General features: G+C 34.0%; 1 long non-coding RNA gene across 1 annotated transcript; it reads left to right on the plus strand.

Annotated features, from left to right (window-relative positions):
- The first annotated feature begins 2865 nt into the window (after positions 1–2865).
- Positions 2866–8682, plus strand: LOC131727508 (uncharacterized). The gene is made up of 5 exons (XR_009322193.1): positions 2866–2926; positions 4885–5043; positions 7141–7243; positions 7941–8005; positions 8325–8682. It is a non-coding gene; the product is annotated as an uncharacterized LOC131727508 (long non-coding RNA).
- Positions 8683–8976: the final 294 nt, after the last annotated feature.

Genomic DNA, 8976 nt, shown 5'->3' on the forward strand with positions numbered 1-8976 from the left:
CCATTGTCTTTTAGGTGGAAATATTCCCAGGCACTGGAGTGTATATTGACTAACTGTCCAGGATCCTTGCAGAGAGGTGCAGCACGAATACATCATATGTAAGAACCCTGACGGTTGCTGTCTTTGACATTCCAACATTACTAAAGAGCAATCTTCGTGGTGGTGGCAGCAAGAGAGATCCAACTTCGGAGAAAAAGACACCTCTGGATCGCTTAAAGGTGGAAGCCATATATGGTATGTAAATGCTGTTGTACAAAATTTCTAACTCTCCGTTTTAACTCTGTAGAACAAAAAGGGTTAGCATTTCTAATGTTCCTTTGGCCTTTGTTTTAGTTTCAGAGACTAGAGTTAATTTATTAATAAATAATAATACCTTACATGTAGCAGCCAGAAAGATCCCAAAGTGCTTTACAGACTCACTTCACCCACCACTCAAGTGCAGCACCCTCTGGGGTGCAGCCATTTTGTACCAGCAGATTACTACACAGCAGTTAAGGTGGAGTCATAAGAAATTTGTTAGACCTGATTGAGGAAAGCCTGACTTGGAATTTAGCCACCTCACTCTTTCAACAACACCTTGTAAATCACCTTGGATTAATGCTTCAGACATATGAATACATAATAATAATAATAATAATAATAATAATAATAATAATAATAATAATAATAATAATAATAAATAGTGTCATGGGATCTTTGACAAATATAAACTTTCATGTCTCATGTAAATTTGACTTTTGAGCAAATACTTCACATTTCAGTCCAGTTGTGCCACATCAATGCAATGCTTAAGCAAGGTATTAATGGAGAAAAAACTGCCTTTGCATAGCTGCTTCCCCAAGTACAGATTTTACTATGAACTGTAGTGTAAGACAAGTTTAAGAGCATACACCAAAACATTTAAATACACCCACACACAAAAATGTTGTTGATTTACTGTGGCAATATGTAACTAATGAACCCTTCTCAAAGATATGTGGTACGTTTTTTAAAAGATTTTTATATATCTATGTGCAAGTCGTTAAATCTATGTGATCAGTGTTTTTTAGTGGCTACCATGAAAAAGTTTCCCTGTACCCCAAAGCGTGTAATTGGTGGTGCAATTAACAGCAAGATAAATGAACTACGACAGAATGAAACCAGAGTGAAGATTTGAAGGACCAGATCTGTATTTTTGTTTTGTTTTCAACAGGGTTGGGGTCAATTCCAATTCCATTTTTAATTCCCTTTTCAATTCAATTCCAATAAAGCCTGTTCTGTGAATGCAAAAATGAATTGTAATTTGGAATTGATTTGAAGGAGGAATTGGAATTGAAAAACAGAAATTGACCCCAACCATGGTTTTCAGTGAGTGTTGTACAAATTGATATGTCAGGGCTTTTGTAAAAACTTTTTTTTTGTTTGTTTTTGAAGACAAGCAATTTTTTGGCTGTTATCCTTTTGGGTATTGTTTAAAAAATAAGTTGTAATACTTTTGAATAGCACAGTATTTCAAAGTTATATTACAAAAACTGCATAGGACCATTGTGCTTCTTGTCTGTCCTGTCAACGTTCTTTAGGTGACCCCAATTTAATTGTAAATGGGGGGGGGGGGGGGGGGAATAAGAGTAAAGGTCTGAATTCTCAAAATTTTAAAATTGTGATTTATTCTTCAAAAAAACTGTTTATCCGTTAAAAAAAAGTTTGCCGAGTGATATAAGTCATATGTAATGTAATAGTAGTTCTAAACTAAGCATATTACATATGAGCTCATTACATAAAGTAATGTAAATGTTACTTATTTTTGAATAAGTGTTGAAAATAAACAAACATTTTGTGTATAAATCTTGTGTTATCTTTTCTATGGAGGAAGGAAGTGTCAGTGTAGCATTCTATTTTCTGGTTACAGTGTGGGGTATGTAAACCTTTGACGACAACTATATTTATAAATGTTGTGTGTATATTTTAATGTTTTCACGTTTTTCTTCATTGGTTCATGGATATGAAAATATGTAGATTTGTATAGAACATTCACGAAATGAAGGGGTATATTTCCATTATAAAAAACAGTACATGTAAAGTATAAAAAGTATACATGCATTTAACTTATAAAAAAAATCATATTTATACTATAAGGAACATATTTAAAGTATAAAAAGAGAATATTTAACTTATAAAAAAGCATATTTAAACTATAAAACAATCATTAAAAATATATAAAAAAACATTTAAAATAAAAAAAAAAACATCTTGAATAACTTATAAAATAAATCATATTCAAAGTATAAGAAACACATATTTAAAGTATAAAATAGGCATATTTAAAGTGTAAAAAAAGCATATTTAAAAAATAATTAAAATTATATAGAAAAAACATTAAAATTATAAAGAAAAAAGCATATTTAAATGATTAAGAAAGCATATTTAAACTATAAAAACACATATTTGCAGTACAAATAACATATGGGGAGCAATGTATGTTACATATACAAACACATAAAATCCTTATATTGTACATACTACAAAAAGGGGCCAATTTTGTGCCAAAACCACATATGGTTTATATATGAACATATATAAATACACATACAAAAGCAACATAAAATATAACAGGCATATAAGTTGAACATATATTGCTTTTAATATATGTAAAATATATGTTCTTTCCGTATGGGTGAATTCATTACAAGAACTGCTCTGTAAAAAATAATAATAATACATTCTGTTATATTTTGAATTACACTATTTTTTCTGTTAACAATTACAGTATTTTCTCCTGTAAAACTATGGATCACTCAGGATTGGAGGATAGTCTAAAAAGGGGCGTGTCTATGTGAGTATCTATCTCTATAAATTTGTCTGAACACGTTGAACTGGTCGTCAGAGAAAAAAATCTTCTGTTTTGAAGAAAGAGAGTGGGAAGCAGGGTAAATTCGCAGAGAGAAAGGTAAGAACGAGAATTCATCTGTTTCTGTTTTGGGTAGGGCGACGACCACCGGACGTCCCGGTTTAGCCGGGACAGTCCCGGTTTTCCATCAGCGGGCCCGGTGTCCCGACATTTTGTTCAAAATCGTTAAAAAGTCCAGATAACATAATATGGCTACTTAGCCACGCATTATGAAATTAGCTAGCTGCTTTAAAATAAAGATAATATAAAAGTGAGAGGCTGGCTATTTAAATAACCATTCAAATACCCGAAATTGAAATGGTTTAATTAATCTAATCATCTATTTAACATTGTGTCCCGGTTTGGAGCTTTGAAAAATCTGGTCACCCTAGTTTTGGGCCTAGAGATGACTGTGCATATGATTTAAACGGTGCGTAGGAATGGAAGGTAGTTTAAGACTGCGTTTATTTATTTTATTTATTTTAATTCCCGGTGGCTTCTGTTCATCTCCGTGTCTTTTTTTTATTTTTTTTGATAATATAGTTTTTAATTTTTTTTCATAAATGGAGTGATTCGTCTTTTTTTTTTTTTTTTTTAAACCGACATTTTGGAAATGGGTTGGAATATTTCCGTAATTAAAATATGATGTGCAAACAATATAATACAGTTTCAGGAAGTAAATACGGGCCATTTCTTTATTTCAGTTTTATCTGGAAAATACGACTTTCGGAAACTTTTCCCGCCTTAGAAGCAATGTCATTTGAATGAAGTCTTCCCGATGACGTTATTTTCCGTATTGAACATGTTTAGAAAGTTATGCAGGCAGTGTCATCCGGTGCTTCCATTGTGATTGTACTCTCTCTGTACTTTTGTATTTCTGGCAAGTGTACAGGCGTCAGGGCCTTAGTCTATGTGGGGCCCTAGGCGATAACCACCCCCACCCCCCCAAAAAAAAACCCCAAATTAAAAATAAAAAAACCCTCCACATTATGTCAATAAAACGGTAGGCTGCTGCTAACCTTCAGTAATCAAGTAGGCAAGCCATACTGCACTGTAAACCCTAACAGTTGCTTTTACTCTTAGAAATTAAGTGAAACTAACACCATTTTTGTATTTTGTTGGTTTAACTAATTAAGTTTAAGTGTATCTTACTTTTATTTTGAAAAAGTAAATAAACTTTATTTCTTTGAGTACTAAATTAAATAGACTTCCTACGGCACGCGCACTATGCTCCACTTTTTTCCCTCCCACGCGACAGTTGAACGTTTCCAGAACATTCTAAGAGGAATGTTTACTGCTTGGTATGTACACTTTTGAACACATTGAGATGTTCAGTTTTGATTTGTAGTTTTTGTGATGTGTGTTAATATTTGTTGATTTTTCACATAATTTTGGAAGTAAAACCATATTTATGCCTATAGGAGCCGGGAGCTTTGATTTAAGTTATTTTTTAATTATTGCATCTAGCTAGCTGCATATTTTACAGACTTAGCTTTAATGTATTTTGCGCTTTATTGTGTGTAATTGATAAAATAAATATGAACTAATCCGTGAGGTAACTAGCTGAAGCTGAACGAGCTAGTCACATTATCCCACAGTAAATGCCACGTTTTGTAAGTCGCTGCAGTCGTAGCACTAATCTCCATTGTGTTCTAACTTCTCCACGGGATAACCTAAAAAAGCCTTGAGAAGCGTATTTCTACCAACAAAAAAAAGCGTGGAGTTTATTCTCAAAATGTCACAAAAAAAACGTTGTAGTTCTCATTTGTACCAAGTTACGCAAGCCAATAGTTTGATTAATTTTTTTCTTTTTCTCTGGCTGTTTATTATATATTACCAAGTTCTGGTATTTTGCCAAGTTTATTTTCATAGTATTAGGCCTATTACTTACTGCATTAGCTGTAGTTTGTAATACATTTTTCACAACGGCATTTGCACGTCACGTTTAATAGGAGAGTAGTGGTCATTAAAGGCATGCAACCAACGTGATGGAAATGTGTAATTATCTTTTTTTTCAGGTGTTTGCAGAATTCAATTGAATTGCAAATGTTTATCTGAAGGAAGTGTTTTTTGCTGCTGTTGATCGACACACACCAGGACTGCTGGAGAGATTCAAGGGGAAAAAAGGAACGGCGGGACAGACCTTGACAGAGTTCCTTAGGCTACTTGACCCACAGGTAAGGTGTTACAGTGGGGGTTGGAATGTCCGAAAATAGGTTTTAGATTTGACAGTGTTTCCACTGGCTACAATTAATTGGTACAATTCAATGGTCATTTTGAGAAAATAAATAATTTTAATATCATAGGAAGTAGGGGTGTTGGTCATTTACAGTTTAAATATTAACAAAGTGTCCAGGGTAGGGTTGGAGGTCAATTCCTGTTTTTCAATTCCAATTCCTCCATTAAAATCAATTCCAATTCCTTTTTACATTCACGGCATAGGCTTCATTGGAATTGGAATTTAATTAAAAAGGATTGGAAGTGGAACTGGAATTCACCCCATCCCTGGTGAAAGTTTGTAATTTTGCTACATCCGTTAAACTTTTAAAAAAGCGAAAGTCAAAAAGTCTCTCCAGTTTAAAGGTTATGTGCACACAATTTTAACTCCTGAAACATCACTGTCACAGTCAATCCTTAGATTGTAAACGCTTGTCCTGGCGAAATGTTTCTTGTCATTATTTCAAATTTCATCCGCATAAATAACTGAAATAGTAAAAATCAAAGGTTTACATTACACAGAACAGCTAACAGGGAAATAAAAACGATGGATAAAAACAAACTTTATATTATTATTATACTTTTACTACACAGTCAGGGTATTTTGATTTTAAGGACAATAAATGGAATTTCACTGTTCGGATATTTTTGTTAAAAAATAATATTAATACTTGAATTGTCAGAATTAGATGATGTTGTAAATGGTTGTATTTCTCACTAGACTTTCTGTGTGATTGTGTAATGTGTACATGGTCCCGTTTGTAGGGTATTAGCAGTACTAGTATTAAAATCCTTTTTACCATGGGCTTTAAGTTCACAACAGTTCATTTCACCAAAATAAAAAGTAGTACAGCATTTGTAATAAATTAAGAGAAACGTATGATAACCTCTCCCCCCCCCATTCTCTTCATTTGTTATTTATTATTAATTATTGGAGTCTTTAATAATCACAATAACCACAAAGTGTGATTTCATTAGTTTTATTAAACAAATAGAGGTATTAAACAGGCCATAAAATGTAATTATATATTTAGAATAATAATACATATTTATTTCATATAGCACCTTACAATAGTTTCAAGGCAAAAACAATTAAAAACAAAATAAATAATAAAAACAGTCAATGCAGGCAATAGCAGTTAATAAAAACATTTAATATAGGTATCAATTAAAATGCAGTGTAATACAGGATATGATGTAGTAAAGACAAAAACAAAATATCAAGATTGAACAAGATTATAAAGTGTTTTTAATCAGGTTTCTATTTATAATAACTTTAGTTTTAGTTTTAGGTCTGGATGGAAGATCTGGGCCAGAATTCTTTCCTGTAAAAAAAAAAACATGAAAAAATTGAGTAGTACAGTACTTAGAATGAGGGAACTAATGAAATCTTGCTCAAAGATCAACTTAGAAAACTTCTTTATTTTCTTTGGCCACCATCACACTTGTTAATGACAGTAAAACAACTGAATCCCAGTTACAATTATGTGGCACTTACCTTTCTCTCCAACTCAGCTTTGAGTTTATTAATCAATTCATGAAATCAAAACTACAGTAACAGTGGCCTCGCTGTGGATCCGCTGTGCGAAAAAGGACAGATTGGCAGGAGCAAGTGTCGGAGGACGCGGGTTCCAGCCTCCATTTCCCAGAGTCGCCGGGGGGTTGAAACGGTAACCCAGAATCAAATAATAATAATTGGGCATTCCAAATTGGGGAGAAAACCGGGGTAAAAAAAACATTGTCAGTCATATAGCCTTACTTATAAGTACTTTATGATAAAGGAGAATAAATAAATACATTTGTGATGTTTTAGAGGAATTATTTTCAATGTTTTATATCTAACCTGGTGAAGTTTCTTTTTATTTTTCAGAATAGTAAGTCAGCAATATGTGCATTTTCGAAAACAAAAACAGGCCTCTGTCTATATCAGATTAGGGTAAAAGCAATTGTTGTAACTTGTAATGCTGTAATTTTCTGAAATTCATTTCTAAATGAAATGTGTTTGGTGATGGATGCGAGAGAGCTGATGTTTTCCCTCTATCTGTTTTACTCATCAGAATAAAGATAACACCTGTTACACCTTGCATGAAGCGAAACTTGACCAGCTGTCAAATTGGACTTCAAAGAAATTATTAAAACAAACCATTAAAGACGCGCACTGTAAGTACAATAATCAATAATAATATACATACACCTTTAAAAGAATATGCATTGTGTGTTTATGGTTGGCTCTTTGCAGACCACTTGCTCTACATTAGAGGTTTTTAGAGGCTCTGGAGCCAGAGCCAGCTAAAAGCAGTTGTTGCACAGTTACCTACTAAATATTAGCTCACATTGTAAGGGTGAAATCATATCAATAGCCATCGATAGGGCATTATTTTAAAGCTTGAGCATTTCCCTTCAAAATAAAGTAGATTGCAGAGTGGCACAAGCAGGCATTCACAGGCTGTGCCATGAAATATACAACCCCCACCCCTTTATCAATAATTGCCACTTTATTGACTACTGTATCTAAGGGTCAAATGACATAGCCTGGTTGTGTTGGGGTCATTTCCCTTGGTTTAAACCTTATATACCCACTCTCAACAGTTAAGCATACTATAGTTAAACCCACCCAAAGGATATAACCCCCCCACCCCCCGCCTGCCCGCATTGACTATTATAAAGCGCAAGACCGTAGTGATGGAGTGTGTTTCACTTTTGTTTTCACTCTGTCACAGTACAGTTGACCTCAACATGGGTCACACTGACCTCTACAGAAACGAGGATGGAAATGTGCTAGTCAGACAGCAATTCTAGTTAATTCTAATGCAACACTGCATTTTGAAGGCATATTTTTCTTTTGTTGTTTTAAAAGATAACCACAAGAGGATGGCTTCCCCAAAGAATAACGCTTCATCCAGTTGTGGATTGGAAGTTAAAGTAAGTTAGAAAATAACCCTAATGTATATCCATTTAATACATCCATGTTCGTTTTTTCAATCATAGTTTTATGTATACGTAATATTGGGAGCTTACGATCAATACGAATAATTACAAAAAGAAGCCGTGGTCAGCGCTCCTTTAAAGGGAGGGGCCGGTGATCATGTTAATAAAGCTAATAAGAGGTGAGAGAATGGATTTTAAAGATGGTCAGCGCTCCTTTAAAGGGAGGTGGAGGGGGGGGGGGCTGTATAGATATTCCCAGCACAGATGTTTTTTTTTTTAATGTTGAGATTCTTATTTGCTTTTTCTTCACAAGTCCGAGGCAGGTGACGAGAGACCTGATCAGGCTGTAGCCTCAACTTCAACAGTCAAGCGAAGCAGAAGCCAAACAAAGGATTCTTGTTATTTTCCATGTGAAGTAAATGGCTCTGGTGGGCAAACTGTGTTAGATTACATTGAAATGGGGGCTAGAATTAATTCCTTTAAAATGGGGGCTAGAATTAATTCCTTTGAAATGGGGGCTAGAATTAATTCCTTTAAAATGGGGGCTAGAATTAATTCCTTTGAAATGGGGGCTAGAATTAATTCCTTTGAAATGGGGGCTAGAATTAATTCCTTTAAAATGGGGGCTAGAATTAATTCCTTTAAAATGGGGGCTAGAATTAATTCCTTTGAAATGGGGGCTACAATTAATTCCTTTAAAATGGGGGCTAGAATTAATTCCTTTGAAATGGGGGCTAGAATTAATTCCTTTAAAATGGGGGCTAGAATTAATTCCTTTGAAATAGGGGCTAGAATTAATTCCTTTGAAATGGGGGCTAGAATTAATTCCTTTAAAATGGGGGCTAGAATTAATTCCTTTGAAATAGGGGCTAGAATTAATTCCTTTAAAATGGGGGCTAGAATTAATTCCTTTAAAATGGGGGCTAGAATTAATTCCTTTAAAATGGGGGCTTGTGGCAGTCTGG

This window comes from Acipenser ruthenus, unplaced genomic scaffold (genome assembly GCF_902713425.1).
Source record: "Acipenser ruthenus unplaced genomic scaffold, fAciRut3.2 maternal haplotype, whole genome shotgun sequence".
NCBI lineage: Eukaryota > Metazoa > Chordata > Actinopteri > Acipenseriformes > Acipenseridae > Acipenser > Acipenser ruthenus.